At 39.7% G+C, this 16,981-nt stretch overlaps 1 protein-coding gene across 2 annotated transcripts in view; it reads left to right on the top strand.

Annotated features, from left to right (window-relative positions):
- Positions 1-16,981, top strand: part of Hpd (4-hydroxyphenylpyruvate dioxygenase) — a 489,423-nt gene that overhangs the window by 315,632 nt on the left and 156,810 nt on the right. The gene's annotated exons all lie outside the window — the stretch shown is intronic.

Here is a 16,981-nt window from a genome sequence, read left to right on the forward strand (position 1 = left end):
GTAGGTCCCTACACACGCTAGACGACTAGATAAGGATTATTCTAGTGCCTCCCTTATTCTAGTGGCTATAGCCCTGAGGACACACAAAATGCTGGTGTCTCAGTAGCCATGACCATCACAATGTCTTTGCTTCCTTCCTAGGAGAACGACTGCCATGAGAGCCGGGGGGGGGGGCCTTGTACAATGTTCTTTTCTTCGTTTCCGGTTTTTTTCCTTATTTTTTCGTTTACTTGTACATGTGTATAGTTAAAAAAAATTTCAATGAGATCTAAAGTACGTAGTGTTTAGTGATGCGACTACATCGATTACGAACGAGAACATAACTGACACTTTAATAATAAACATCCGGCCTGGACATATGTTGCCATAACAACCGAAACGACATTCGATTGCCATTCCGCAACTCGCTATAATAATAATGATGGTACATTAATAACATCTTCCTCCCTTTAGGAGAAAACCATAAGTTCCTTACAATTTATGAGAATAAGTCAGCCTGGATGGAGGCGTATTTACATACGCCTCATACTTATTTATGAGAATAAGTCAGCCTGGAGGCTTTACTAGGCGACCCGATCTTGTGACCGTGTAAGATCCATTATCCTGGGTTGTCTGTGATGACGGGCTTTCTACCTGTTTCTGTGGTGTTGGAACCTGTCATTGGGGTGATACCTCATCCTTGGTTGCTGGAGATTTAGGACCACTTCTGTCTGGCTTGTACTCAGGCTCTTGCATCTCAGGTAGGGATATCATATTATCTTGGTGGTGACAGGCTGGCTGTGAAGCTGTTTGCTTAATTTCCATATCTTGTTGGACACGTGGTTTAATGAATTGTCTGCTTCTTCTCAACGTGGAGCCCTCATTTGTACGGATCTCATACGTGCGGGGACTGATCTGTTTTGTTACGCAGGCTTCTTCCCAAATCGGTCTCTGGTGTAGAGGGTTCCGGTGCCACACTGAAGCTCCAGGATGAAATGACACAAGGTCTTGTGATGCTCTATTATGTCACTGAGCCATCTCATTTTGCCTTTCTAGCAACTTTGCATGGACTTCAGAAACCTGCGGTAGAGTGAATTGTAGACGCTGGCTACTGGTCGGCAGGCTCGTCCGTGTAGGTCTTCCAAAGATCCTTTGCGCTGGACTGCACCTCAGTTGATCATCTGGCGTGTTACGTTGAGCTAATAAGCCAAGGTATGGGTCCTCTCCTGAGCGAGCACACTTTTTGACGATAGATTTCACAATTTTAACAGCAGATTCCGCCTGTCCATTGGAGCGGCTGTTTCCTGGGCTCGACATGAGATGACGGAAGCCCCAGACATTGGCAAAATCTAGGAACTGTTTGTTCTTGAATTGCGGACCACCGTCTGTGTTGAGCGTGCAAGCAATTCGGTGCCGAGCAAAATGATGCTTCAATTTGTGGATTACTGTGCTAGCTAGAGTATTTTGCAAGAAGTCTACTTCTATGAACTTGCTGAAGTAATCCACCAGGACCAAATAATTTCGCTCTTTCAGCTGAAAAATATCAGCACCCAGTTTAAGCCACGGGCCCGGAGGAATATCATGAGCTATCATCGTTGGAGTTGACTGGGCTGGAGCGAAGGCAGCGCATGTGCCACATAACTCGACATACTGCCGAATATCTCCTGACATGTTCGGCGAGAAGACAACTTCTCTCGCTCGTCTGAGACATGCATTTATGCCTTGATGCCCGGCATGTATTTTTCTCTTCATTTCAGCTTGAAGTGTTGTTGGCACTACAATGCGGTCTCCTCTGACAATAATGCCATTGGAGATAGCCAATTCATCTCGATATGGAAAATATGCCGCCGCCATGGCACTGATATTCGTGTTAGTCTCTGGCCAACCTTCCAATATAAGACGTTTAACTTCCTGCAAAGTAGAATTACTCCGCGTATGCTGTTGCATGATAGGTAGGTAATGGTCAGACACTGGTAAGAAGCTGATGTTCATAATCGAATCCACCACATCTGCCGTATGATGGAGTTGAGGGAGTGAGTCCCTTGAAGGAGCTCGTGAGCATCTGCCACAGGAATTTGCTTTCCGGGAACGAACCTCAAGTTGAAGTCATAGTGTCTTGCTCTTAGCAACAGAGATTGTAAACGCCTTGGTGCTTTGAACAAAGGCTTAGACACAATAGCCACCAGGGATTTGTGGTCGGTGTTAACGGTGATATTCCGTCCATAAATGTAATGGTGGAATTTCTCAAGAGTCACAACAACTGCTAGCAGTTCTTTTTCAATCTGTGCGTACCGGCGCTCGGTCTCCGACGGAGATCTGCTTGCGAATGCAATTGGTTTATCCATCTGGAACATTACAGCTCCTATTCCATAATCACTTGCATCACATTCCAGCGTGACATGTAAGTTTTCATCGAAGGTTGCCAGCGTTGTATGATCAACTACTCTTGCCTTAATCGCATTAAAGGCTGCTTTTTGTGATGGACCCCAGTTGAACATAGTCTCAGACTTCAGAAGGTTGTGCAGTGGTTCAGCAATATGAGCGAGGTTAGGTATGTACCTTCCTAAAAAATTCACCATACTCAGAAATCTCCTTAGCTCGGTGATTGAGGTTGGGTCAGGAAAGTTTTCTATAGCTTCTATCTTGCTTGGATCAGGAGAGATGCCATCTTTCGACAACCGATGTCCTAAAAATGTTAGCTGGGGTGCTTTGTACTCTAACTTGTTCTTGTTAAGTTTGATTCCTTTTTCTATGCATCTGTGTAGAAAAGATTTAAATCTTCGGTCATGTTCTGCTTCTCCTCTGCCATGCACGATGGCATCAGCTACTGCTATGACACCTTCCAAGCCCATCAAAAGTTCGTGTATACGTCTCTGAAAGATTCTGGAGCCACCTTGATGCCAAATGGAAGTCTGCACCAACGGAAGCGTCGCAATGGAGTCTGAAATGTTGTTAACAGTGATGACTCTTCGTCTAGCACTACATGCAGAAAACCCCATTGCAGATTACATTTTGTGAATGTGTCGGACCCTGCCAGTTCAGGCAACACGTCATCTATGGTTGGAAGGGTGTAATGTTCTCTTTGAAGAGCATTGTTGAGGTGGAGGGGGCCAATGCAAAGTCTCAGTGATCCATCTCGTTTAGGAACTATCACGAACTGATTCACCCAGCTGGTTGGCTCTACTACTCGCTTGATGATTCCTTGCTCCATGAGTCGGTGCAGCTCTTGCCCGAGTTTTTCTCTGAGAGCGATAGGCGGCTTTCGAGGAGGGGAGACCACGGGTACGACTTCCGGATTCACTTTCAGCTTGACTTGTCCCGAAAATTTGCCGACTCCTTCAGAAAAAACGCTTTCCAGTTCCGGCTCCAACATCACATTGCCAACACTGATGAAATTGCTGTGTTGTACAGATATCAAATTCATGGCTTCACATGTGGGAAGCCCCAGGAGTGGTGACAGTTCTTGGTCGACTATAACAAGGTCCACGGTGTGTCGCAACCCAGTCTTAGTACTCAGCTAAGACTGGGTTATGTACCTCAGCTTTACATGACCCCTCTTTCGATAAGCTTCGAATTATTCCACATTTTCAGTTTGCGACGACACGGCAAAAACTTTGTATTCGGTGCTACTTTTGACCTGGGTAATAGGTTGATGGACGCCCCTGTGTCTAACTGGAACACCACTCTTCGTCCTTTGACATGGAGAACACACTTTGCGGAATGTGTATTTACCGAAGACACACATTCTACATACTCGTCTTCCAGTTCAGGATAAGTCTCATCCGGGTCGTGCCCGATTTGTCGGATCCGCCTAGCTTTGGATGATCGCCTTGCTTGTATCTGACACTTCGCTATAGACATACACATGGTCTCAAAATGATTAGCTCTTTTGCATTTTTTGCACACGTGCTTCCATGCAGGACAAGTTTCTTTTCTCAACGGATGCTCAAGCCCGCAATATTTGCATTCACAGCTTTTATGATCTTGCGAAACTCTGGGTTTTTTGACTGCATGTACCTCAGCAAGTGAACGCAGGACTGTACTCTCATGTGTGGCTTTGTGTGCTGTCCTACAAACATCAATGCATTTCTCAAGCGATAGAGACCTGTGCTTAACGAGCTCTGCATAAGTATTCGAATCTCGGATTCCGACAACAATTCTATCTCTGAGTAGCGAGTTCATATATTTGTCGCAATAACCGCATACTTTAATCTGGCTTCTAAGAGCCGCCAAGAAGTTATCGAACGACTCACCTTCGTTTTTGCTTCTTTTATTGAAGAGGGCTCTCTCATAAGTCTCGTTCGTCTGTCCGATCGCGAAAGCTTCGAACTTCTCCAACATCTCGGACACCTTTCGATCATCTTCGTCGGATGCGAAATCCAGACCATCCTAGAGTCGCATGGCGTCGTCATCTAAGCACGAGAGAAAAAGCGCTACTCGATATGGTTTCGGCTGGTCGTCCAGTTGACAGAGGGTGAGGTAGTTGTTCCATCTCCGGCGAAATAACTTCCAATTCGCTGCAGGTTCTTCTCCGAATGCGAGATTTGGTAGCTGCAACCCATGGACAGGCGGCGGCCGTCGGCTGATGGTTTCACGCTGTGCTACTTCGTTCATGCTGCGGCAATTCGTCTTCTTCCTTGCTCTGAGATGGAGTTACAACACCGCTGTCACCATGTTTAGTGATGCGACTACATCGATTACGAACGAGAACATAACTGACACTTTAATAATAAACATCTGGCCTAGACATATGTTGCCATAACAACCGAAACGACATTCGAATGCCATACTGTTGCCATTCCGCGACTCGTTATAATAATAATGATGGTACATTAATAACATCTTCAACACGTAGTTCAAGATATCCGTCCATACGAGTACAAATTGATATGATTGATATTAAAGAGTCTTGTCGATTTTCCTATGGGATATATCTGAAAGAAAAAAAATCAAAAAGTTCTTTCCACGGGCCCCGCTTACTCCCGGGTCCCAGGGCTGGAGCCCTGTGGGGGCCATGTATGTAGGCCTTGTCGGTCAAAACTGAAATCAGAACAGATATGTTCGAACACAGAACTGTAATGGGATGCTCTTGCTTTGATACGATTAGTGGTGTTTTTCAACAAAAACAGTGAAAATTGAGGTTTTCCACAGATGCTGAGTAACAGAGGAATCAGTGTTGAGATTGGAAGATCAGTAGCAATGCGAAGAGATTGGTACAGACAGAGGAGAACACTTTTGAATATTCTTGGAGCTATTATGCCACAAGAATAAATTATAATTTATGAAGCTTGAAGTAATATTTGAACAGATAGCCGAACGTTTATGACCTTTAGCTCCTCGAAGCCTGCCTGTAATCAACTTCATATTAAAAGTGTTAATGGCTTTTTTTTTTGGAAATGTGATTGATCTGGGGGTTCCAACTCAGCTTTTGTTCTTTAATAACCCAAAGAATCTTGATATTTTCCTCGTAATTTATCTGAGCACAGTTGATTTGGATGTTTGAGAGAAAAGGAACATTTTTCGTAAAAATGCTGTAACTGCATTTCTCAGAAGAAAGTACAAATCCCCACTAATCCATTCAGTTTGAAACAAGGTTAAGGCAAAATTTAATTCATCTGCAATACCATACAAGTCTGATTTACAGATCCAACGAAAAATGTCGTCAGCATAAATGAAGGGATGAATGGAATTTGGTACGTGAGAAAGAATGTCAGAAATGTGTAGATTAAACAGCCATTGTGAAGTAACACATCCATGAGGCAAGCCCCTTTTTTAAATCAATCCAATCTTATTGATGGTTTCTCCAGCTAATAATACTTATACATCCTCTGTCTCTCAAATAATACTAACGCTTAGAAATTCTTACAAAGTTTTTATTCTTACCACATTATTAGCCAATCAGAATCAGGCTACTGTGACGTTCTAAAATGTACCTCCTGCTATTACGTTTGGCAACTTATCGCCAAACACCAGCGTCTATAAACGATTTCGCTATTATTTTGTCATTACGTCTCATTTGCTCACACGATAATATTACAATGATATAATTTAACAATACTATAATATAACGATCATAATAATAATGATATATATTATATAATAATTATTATATTGACATGCAATAAATACAATCGCTTGCCGAAACACAAGTTCTATGTTTGGTTTCCTAATGAATCTATTATCATTATGAACCAATAACAAAAGGGTCGGCACTCTATGAATCAATAAATGATAGCAGGGCCCAGAGTAGTGTAGGGGGAGCTTGACCGCGATAATGCCAATTTCCTCCACTAGATGGCGTCACCGGAAATGTTTTCGATTTTTCGCGCGTTTTTGACCGACTTCCTTTTTTAGCCGGATTTCGCACCTCTCGAACCAGACTACCTGTCGACCGTATTTATTTTCAAAATGGCAGTTGGTCTTATTTATTTGGAAAAAAAAAACTATTTCAGTACCCGAACCGCTGACAATTGAAGTCTTTCATTCTCCAGGCTAGTGTGCTAACCACTGAACCAAATAGACAAATGCCTTATGAAATAAGTATATAAAAATAATAAAACGTAGAATGTTTAAGGAAGTGTATTACAAAACGTCGCTCCTAGTTTTGATGTGCCTATGATCGACGATTGTCCACGGACTTATTGGTGAAAAGGACGAATATTGTGAACCATATCTACTGTTTTTCAATTATTTTCCACAAACCTTTTTTAAATAAATTTTTAAAAATTTTCTCAAGATGGTCGATCACGTGACCCACGTTCATGACGATACTAGATGGCAGCACTACCGATATTTAACTCGCTTGCTAGCTCCAGTTAAAAAAGTATCCAGCTGCGGCCCTGTATGTACCTTAAACCTTGCAACATCATACTGATGTACAGGACCACAACGACATGCGTGGTCAGCCGGGGCAAGCACGCATTTTGGCGCCCCCTTTTAATATTGAAGGAGAGATGAAAGGTTAACATTTGCGCTCCTGTCTGGCTCGGAGTTCGGGGCATCAGTCAGTGCCGTCTTAACGCATGGGCCAACCCGAGCACGGCCCGGGTGCCTCAAGAGAACTAACATTTTTGGGAACTAAAAGGTCTAATGAGTATCATAATGTTTTTTAAAATTTGATTTTTTACAGTTTTTAAAACATGAAATTTTCAGAAATTTCATTCCGATTTCCTATTTGAATTTTTTTTTCCTGACCATCAAAAGAAATAATTTTTTTTTTAAATAGGAGAAAATAATTTTTTCCTTGACTTTTTTTTTTTTTTTTGGTCATATGGGGTTTCCCAAAATTACAATTATTATGCTTAATTTCCATTAATTAGAAATTTAGTTAATTGGAAATTCACTTTAATTACAAAGAAAAACGTGCGAAATTCATGGTCAATTTTTTTAAACTTCAAAAATATGTTATTTAAATAGTTTTTTAATATATGTTATTTAAATTAATTATGATGATTCCAGTCATCATATATGAAAAAATTTGTGCGATTTGGTCACGAATCGTAAAAGCATCAAAAATGGGTCAACTTGTAGGTTGTCTTTCTTCAACTCTGAATTAATTTCAAATGGCAAATATTGTTACAGAAAATTAAATTTCATTACATGAATATTTTTATTAGTATATACAGTAAAACCCCTCCTCTTTGTGAACACGGACAGGACAAAAAAATTAAATCCATATAAAATGGGTGACCGTTAAAAAGAGGTTTGAAATTCATACTTTTATATATTATACAACTGTAAATTATTATTTGTCCGTAAAAGAGGGAGTATCCGTTAAGAGGGGGTTTTACTGCAATGCAGCTTATGAGCACGAATTTGCATGCTAACTGGAGCCAACTTCAGCTTGGCGAAAATAATTTAGCCAATCCCGAGATGTCACGTGACATTAAAAAATAAAAAACCCCGGTTGCTAACAGCAGTGTGTGTTTCACGCGAAATTCCACGGTTGCTGATAAGATCAACCGCACCAGCCGAACCGTAGTGTGCCGGCAGCCTTAAAATAACATTGAAAATGATAATAAAAAAAAATTTTAGAAAAAAATAAAGAGGATGAAACACTGAGAGGTATTGAACAAAAAGTGTGTGGTAGCCTGCCATGTGTCTACCTTAACGCAAAGATTGTACTATTCCCAACAAAGGATTCCCAGAGAATGGAAGAAGGGGCATCGGTTGCTATTGTCATTCACAATAGTACTCAGATCTTGCAGCAACCGATGACCCCCCTTCTTCTATTCTCTGGGCATCCATCTTTGTTGATAGTCCTTTGCAAGGATAAGGCAGACACATGGCAAGCTCCCACACACCCCCCATGAATAAATATTTGAACTGAATAAACTTGTAGTCTGTCTCATTTTTTGAACTACGTGTGAAATTTATTCACATGACATTTTAATTTAAAAAAATATATATATATTATTTAAGAAATGTAAAATCTTCAAACGACAAAATAAACAATTTTAAGTAAATAAAAATCGAATGATTACATATATAATACAAATAAAATAACAAAGATAATGAAAAAACGATATATAGATAAATAGTAACGATAAAAACAAAGAAAATAAAATGTCGACACAAAGATAATAAAAATCAAATAGATAAACGATGAAACATTAAAAAATAAAATTTTGAATGATTGAAAAATAAACGAAATGAAAATAATATGATGACACTAAGATAATAAAAATCAAATAGATAAAATAAAGAAAAATTAAAATTTTTGAATAAAAGTTTGAATAATTAATAAAAGTAACATATAGAATAAGTTGGAAAGGCTTGAATTTAAAAAAAATAATATCAATGGAAATAAAGTGAACTAAAACAAGTGAAATAAATAATTTTTAAGTGTTTGAAGTGAATAAAAAATAAAATTGTTAAAATAAAAGCATGAATAAAGTGTTATAATGAAAAACTAAAAGTAGGTTTAAATTTAAAAAATAATATCAATGAAAATAAAATGTTCACACAAAGATAATAAAATCAAATAGATAATATAATAACGATGAAACATTAAAAAATAAAATTTTGAATGATTAAAAAATAAACGAAATGAAAAAGATAATAAAATAAAGAAAATATTAAAATTTTTGAATAAAAGTTTGAATAATTAAATATAGAATAAGTTGGATAAAATAAAATAAAGTGAAATAAATAAATTTTTAAGTGTTTGAAGTGAATAAAAAATAAAATAAAAGCCATGAATAAAGTGACATAATGAAAAACTAAAATAGAAATTAAATAATAAAGTGCGGGAAGACACAATATCTCTTTCTTATTTATGTGGTATAAGAAGTGATGTCTAAAGAATAAGCTTTTTAAGGGTGTAGTTACAAATCTCGTTTCGTTATGGAAGGAAATATAGAAAGGTTGACAATGAAAACTTGTGTGTGTTTTTTTTTGTGCATATTTTTTGTATCTAATCTCTTAAAGATCCAAAGACGATGGGTAAAAATAACAACGCTTGTAAAGTGAGCGTGTTTTTTTGGATCATGTTTGATTAATTTGGATATTTTTTTTTATAAAAGGGCTCTTCTCGAAGGAGCATAATTTGAACAATAGTGGTTAATTAGCATCATCATCAACCACAAACGAACTATATCTTTTCAAACTTGAGGATTGAAAACAACTAGAGAAAAATCTTGGTTAGTTTAGTGCCAAAATTGACATTTTCGCCGTAATTTGGCGACTTAATTTTCTCTTTTTTAAATTCATTTCTAATACAACTTCATGTCCAAAGAGAAAATCGAGTCGACATTTGATAAAATTTTTTATATAACGACATAGTGAATAATTTTCACGGGAGTTAAATATCGGTAGTGCTGCCATCTAGTATCGTCATGAGCGTGGGTCACGGGATCGACCATCTTGAGAAAATTTTTAAAAATTTATTTAAAAAAGGTTTGTGGAAAATAATTGAAAAACAGTAGATATGGTTCACAATATTCGTCCTTTTCACCAATAAGTCCGTGGACAATCGTCGATCATAGGCACATCAAAACTAGGAGCGACGTTTTGTAATACACTTCCTTAAACATTCTACGTTTTATTATTTTTATATACTTATTTCATAAGGCATTTGTCTAGCAAGTTCAGTTGTTAGCACACTAGCCTGGAGAACGAAAGACTTCAGTTGTCAGCGGTTCGGGTACTGAAATAGTTTTTTTTTTTCCAAATAAATAAGACCAACTGCCATTTTGAAAATAAATACGGTCGACAGGTAGTCTGGTTCGAGAGGTGCGAGATCCTGAAAATATATCGGTCAGGAAATCTGGTTCGAAAGGTGCGAAATCCGGCTAAAAAAGGAAGTCGGTCAAAAACGCGCGAAAAATCGAAAACATTTCCGGTGGCGCCATCTAGTGGCGGAAATTGGCATTATCGCGGTCAAGCGCCCCCTACACTACTGCCCAGCTTCGCGAGCCGTTATTTTTGCCAACTTGATGCAACTGAACCACATTTGGACTAAATCAGAAAAAAAATGAAAACGTTTTTTAGTGATTCAATAAACGATAACTTATTGTACGGGGGTGGCCTCCATTCCCCTTTATCGCCAAGTTCGCTGTTTGGGAACAACCCCCTACTCATTCCCGTGCATCTGACAATTTGTGGTGAATTATAATATAAGAAATCATATTTATCCTGTGCAACGGTTAAAAGAAATTAAATGTAATAAGAAATTAAATTTTTCAAACGAAGATGTTAGGAAAAAAAAAATTGGACGGGTTCGAAGGGACTCGAACTCATAACCTTCGTTTTAAGTGTCCCGTGAACTTCCCACTGTACCAATGGTGGTTGCCGAACTGAAGTTGAATTTAGTATATCCATTATTACACATCCATCCACCATATGTCGCCAGGAAATATGGTGGCACCAAATGGATCAAAATTTGCGGTAGCCTCACGGTCTGCTGTGACGTTTCTGTGACGTCACAGTTGCTTGACTCTGATTGGCTGGTAATGTGGAGATCTCAGAATTTCTAAGCGCTATACAAAAAATTTTCTAACCATTTATTGAAAGGTTCTATGGAACCCAGAAGATTTAAGCTTGTATGCAGAATCGTCGTAGAGACAGAGTCATAGGTGCCTTTAATATCCAGAGAAACAATGACGCCGAATTCCTTGAACCTGAAAGTATTAGAAATAAAGCATTTAAGTCATTAAGAAGGTTTTGAGTTCCAGAACGTGGTTTAAAGGCATAAATGTTCGTTAGGAAAAGTTTGTATTTTAAGGAGATCCAGTTGAGTCTGCACAGAATTATTCGTTCCAAAGTCTCCAGTTTAATGTTAATGTCAGTGGACCATAAGACTTAGGGCAGCTTGGGTTTTCATTAGGTTTGAGTAAAAAAATTATTTTTCCATACTTCCGATCAACTGGAATGATTCCAGAGAGTCAAATTTTGTTATATTCAAGGATATTGATCTGGATTCAGCACACAAGAGATAAATTTGACAGTCAGGTTCTAAAGAGTATGATATTTAGCATTGATACCATCAGGACCTGGAGATGTGTTTGGAGTACGACAAATTGCAGATTTGAGCCGTCTAATGATAATTGGAGCATTTATCAAATTAGAGAAGTCTTGATGGGGCTACTGAAACAGTTGAAGTCCTTGTGAGTGTAATTATTTATAAGATTTGACTGGAGAAAATTTAACTGATTCATAGGGATTTAACTGATTCATGATGGATACTAGGGGATTCACTTCTAAATTGTTGACCTGGAACACAAGATGGCGATTCACTTCAAGTTTAGACTGGATGAGTTTGTTTTCTAAGAATTGTAAAAATCTTGATATAAGTGACATGATTATAAATATTTTCTGACATAAATTCCCTTTTTCGGAGGTTGAGCTTCTCCTTGAATTTTGCATAATTTTTCTTATAGTTGATCCAACACTGAGTACAAGGGCATCTAAGATATTGTCTAAATGACCTTTTCTTACAGATGAGTAATGATCTAAAGCATAATACTCATTATATTGCAGAGGGTGTGATCGAACCGTTTTTGTAGCTGATATGCAAGATTTTTCTACATGATCAGAAAAAGAACAAGTATTGTCAAACGATGTCAAGTTTTGTTTGAAGGAATCTCAGTTTGTGATAGCTATTTTGTGAGAAAATTTATTTGCCCGAAGATTGATGTCTAGACATATATAGGCAGATGATCACTGTCGTAAAGGGAATCACTGTTGTACTAATTAATTTTATCCATTAAGTTTGAACAAAAACAAATCTATTGTGTTAGACGAATTGCTTGAAAAATGAGTAGCTTATACTTAGGTTGGATCAAACTGGGTTTTGTTGAAGCCATAAAAAAAAGATTTCTGCCAGCTGTGTCTATCCGAGGACTGTTCCAAGAAGAATGGAACGAGTTAAAATCACCAACGGAATGGAGATGAGATTTTAGAAAGAATGGCATTCATGACTATGGATTTCGGACGTGTGAGCCAAATATTTGCTTGCTATATAAATGTACTTGTTATGGAAATGGATCTTGATAATGATGACTTCAAGGCATTGAAGACAGAATTTATGAATAATATGTGAAGGGTATGTAGAGCGAACAGCCGTGAGAACTCCACCTCTGCCTGAACTGCTGTCTCGGTCATATCTGCATATTACAAAGTTTGGTAAGTGGAAACGGTCATTACATGTAAGGAATGCCTCCTGGAGACAAAGTACATTATAACCTTTTTAAAGATGTAGTAAGATGTGATCTCTTGTTATTTATGCTGAACAACTGCCATTGAAGCCCCTTCAATGATGTAAACAAAGAAAAATTAAATAAACTTGACTAAATTAGAAAGAAGAAAATTATGGTATCCATGCTTATTCAATGAAGTAAAGTGAAAATGACCATATCTACAAATCTTGCAGTTGAACACAAAACAAAAACAGCACTGACTTGTAAACAGTACTGAAATAAGAGAAGAAAATAAAAGAATAAATATCATTGATTAGGATGGTTTTGGCGGTTTCGCTTAGGTGCGTCTGTAGAGGTTTCTAGGGTCTAGGTCAATTCGTCGCGCTCAACTTGTCGCGAGACAATTCGTCGCAGTCAATTTGTCGCAGCGTCAATTCGTCGTGCTACAAACTCGTCGCGGTACAAATTTGTCGCAGGCTCATTTCGTCGCGGTACAAATTTGTCGCAGGCTCATTTCGTCGCGGTACAAATTTGTCGCAGGCTCATTTCGTCGCGGTACAAATTTGTCGCAGGCTTATTTCGTCGCAGTATAAATTTGTCGCAAGCTCATTTCATCGCGACAAATTTGAATTGCTTTAAAATTCATATGTTTGTTGTGATCTTATAAATAGGGTAGGTGCTTTAGGCATAAAAAATGGAACTAATTTTTTTTCTCATTTATTGGAAATGTTCCCCCTGCCCATCTGTTTTAATTTTTAACAAATGAAGGAAAGTATTCATTGAAGTCATTAAATTTTTAAAATTTAATTTTTACCATATAAGATTCATCTTTGTCGGGATTTCCATTTCTCGCAGTGAGGGATGTTGAAGAGCTCACCCAAATAAAAAATTGAGATCAAATAAATTTTTAAATTTTAATTTCCACTGTATAGTCCGCATTTCCAACTTTTTGTCGGGATTTGAGTCCCTTATAAACGGAATGAATGGCGATTTTCAGCCCCCCCCCCCACCTCCTCAATGTTTCCTTCATGTCGGCACCTTTGACCGGCCAAGCATGCCGGAAGTGTTTGGAACTTGTGGGTTCTTGTCTTGATCTTGAAGTAGGAAATTTTGATTTCTGAATCATTTCTCTGGTGCTCATACCCATTCCATAAAGTACCCTGGGCACCAACAACATGTCTGTCTCTGACACCACTGCAAATGTCAATCGATTTTTGATTTTTTTTCAACTCTAAAGTAACAACTCTCGAGTAAAAAGAATGAAATCAGACTTTTAATTAGATCATTATTCTTCATGTACATGACACTCGAAATTAAAATTACAATATCAATTACATTTAAAAATTTAACTGCATATAAAAGTTTAATTATATTTGAAAATTCGGTTATAAAAATTTGAAATGTTAAATAATTGATTTTTGCTGTGATAAAATTTCAATATCACGTGGAAAAATTTCGGTTTGTATGATATTTTCCAAATTACAGTGAGCCTATCTTTAACGGTAAATTTCTATCTGCCCCATTACAGTATCTCCATAAGAACCTGAAATATTTAATTAATTAATAATTCAATTAAATTAATATTTAATTTTCACCGTATAAGCCGCACTTCCCGCTTTTGTTGGGATTTCTCACAGCGAAGGGAGTTGGGCGCAGGTCAGGGATGGAAATGTACAGTGCTTATGAATGACGATTCGATGAAGTTTTCATAATGCCCACAGGATGAGCACCGACAAAGGCAATGTAATCACCATTTTCATTTCATTTCATTCCGTGCACCGCCCAGGCTCTATCGACCATTGTCAATTTTAGCCATTGCCCGGATGAGGGGGCTGGGCGATGAATGTAATCACCATTTCATTTTTTCATTTCATTCCGTGCACCGCCCAGGCTCTATCGACCATTGTCAATTTTAGCCATTGCCCGGATGAGGGGCTGGGCGATGTCGGGTGCTTTATTATGCGTATAAAATATAAAATACATGAACATTGAATATAAAAACACATTATTAAAAAAAAAAAAAAAAAAAAAAAGTATATACAGATTTAAATATTTCTATTATACAACTTATTCCGATGAGCTGTTCTGATGTCCTTTCCAGCTTTATTGAGCCCGAGCCCCCTGTTCCTCTCTGTGGCCAAGCGCCAGGTCCTGGACCCATGTCTTCCCTTGTTGGCTAGTGTGAGCCCTTCGTGTCACATTGGTCCAACCAGGTGCCAGGTCCTTCAGCATGAGGGGAGGGGGTTGTTCGATTATTCAAAAGCTCCTCAGCTTTTGGTTGGGTGCTTCACAGTTTAAACACTGATCATTGGGACTTTGTTTCTTGATTACTCTTTCACTGGATCATTCTATTTGAAGTCAGAGTCAGAGTCTTCCCATATTTCGACCGCTTCTTCTCTCTCCGATTGCTCTCCCTCTGTGTCGTATTCTTCGTCTTCTAATTCTTCTATTTCCTGGGAGAGTACCCTATCGACGCTGTCTTCGGCTTCTGCCCTTGCTCTCAGTCTTTCGCTCCTCCTCAGTTGTTGCGTTTCATGTGGAGTCTGGATGGTCTCATCCCTCTTGGTGTGGAGATGTTCCTGGTTGGCCTCTAGGAATTTAACCAGGTCCTTGATGGTTTCCATTGCTTTTCCATCTCTCTCCATCCTTTTGAACCATTCATGCTCCAACTGAGGGAGCGGCTTAACCAGGTGGAAATCTGAGGTCTTTTCGCACTCTGTTGCGTAATGCAATGGGCTTCCGACTCCTCCACACAGGCACTTGTCATTGTTTGAGATCCCGAAGCGGAGGAAGTGGGTGGGGAACGGCCCGTGGCCCGAGAAGAATATCGTCTTCTCTCTGCTCCAAGATCTCTCTCTCCACTGTATTTTGGGCAGGACCCTATGGATTAACTTCCCATGTGTGGCGGGGTGGTCCCAGAATTTCTGCCACTCTCCAAGGATGTGAATCTTTATTATCCTTTTTGCAGTCGCTGCTGGAATCTTCTTTTCCAGGAGGATCGTACGGCTCAAGGTTGCTGCCTTGGCCAATCGGTCCGCCTCCTCGTTCCCTTTTTCTCCGACATGGCCACGAACCCAGTTCAATTGGATGTTTGGATTTTTTAATAGAGCCCTGCGGACGGTCCTGGCGTCCTCGTGTCTCGTGAGGGGGTCTCTTATGGCTTCCAGGCTGGATCGGCTGTCTGTGTATACTTTGGACTGGGTCGTTGTGTTTTCCAAGCTGCTTACCGCTTCTCTTAGAGCGAAGAGCTCTGCCTGGAAAATCGTGCACCCTGTCAATATCCTCTGCTTCCACTTCTGGGTTACTACGTCATCCTCGTATCTCACAAAGGCAGCACCCGTTCCATCCTGGGTTTTAGAACCGTCTGTGAATATGGTGGTTCCTTTGTATGAGATAGGGCCCGTTTCTTCCAGGGTGATGATCTGGCTCTCCTGGATGTCGGTGGCGGGGTGCATATCCCAGCCTATCCTTCTCTGCTCTAGCTCACTCCACTGGTATTGGGCCTCCCCCAGACTAATGTTCCTCTTGAGTCTTGTCACCATAGCTGCTTTGGCGACATACTCCGTCTGAAGACTCAGTGGGGGAACTCCTGCGATGGCCTGCATGGCTGCTTTTGACGTCTTGTGGTAGGCTCTTGTGAGAAGGTGCAGGAAACCTCCCTGCAGGCTGTCCAGCTGCCTCTTGAGCTTCTCTGATGGGTCCTGGTACCACGCAGCAGCTCCGTATGTTATTATCTTGACAGCCACCTGGTCGTACAATATCCTTCTGAGCTTCTGCGTTAGTCCCCATCTTGGGCCTGCCATCCTCGCCAATGTTTGAAGGTTAGCGTTCGCCTTGGCTCCCTGGGTTTTTACGTGTGATATCCAGTCCAGGTCTTTGTCCAGAGTGACCCCAAGATATTTCATCGTCTTCTTCCATGGGATCCTGGTTCCCTTCATCCTTATCTTGGGTCTCTTGATTCTTGAACTGTACCACAGGTAAGAACTTTTTTCGATTGCCGGCTCCAGATCGTTGTTGTGTAGCCAATTGGCCATCTGATCCAGAGTCCTGGTGGCCTTTCCTTCCATCTCTTTCCATTTCTCTGTGGCCATGACTATGAGTATGTCGTCCGCAAAGGCCTGGACTCGTACTCCCTCTTCCCAGGACTGTTTAAGTAGGCCGTCCACCGTGACGTTCCACATAAGGGGGCTCGAGCACGAGCCCTGCGGACTACCTCTCGTTTGGTCATGTTCCATGAGCTCACCTCCCAGCTCCATGCCCACTTTCCTGTCTTTCAGGAGATGCATCAAAGTCTGTGTTAGATCTTGTGGTGCGGGAATCTGGGCAAAGATCTTTCTCAAGTTGGTGTACCGAAGTGCATCGAA

This window comes from Pholcus phalangioides, unplaced genomic scaffold, assembly GCF_987345545.1.
Source record: "Pholcus phalangioides strain wild (caught in Gottingen) unplaced genomic scaffold, Ppha-v1.0 ptg000015l_1, whole genome shotgun sequence".
NCBI lineage: Eukaryota > Metazoa > Arthropoda > Arachnida > Araneae > Pholcidae > Pholcus > Pholcus phalangioides.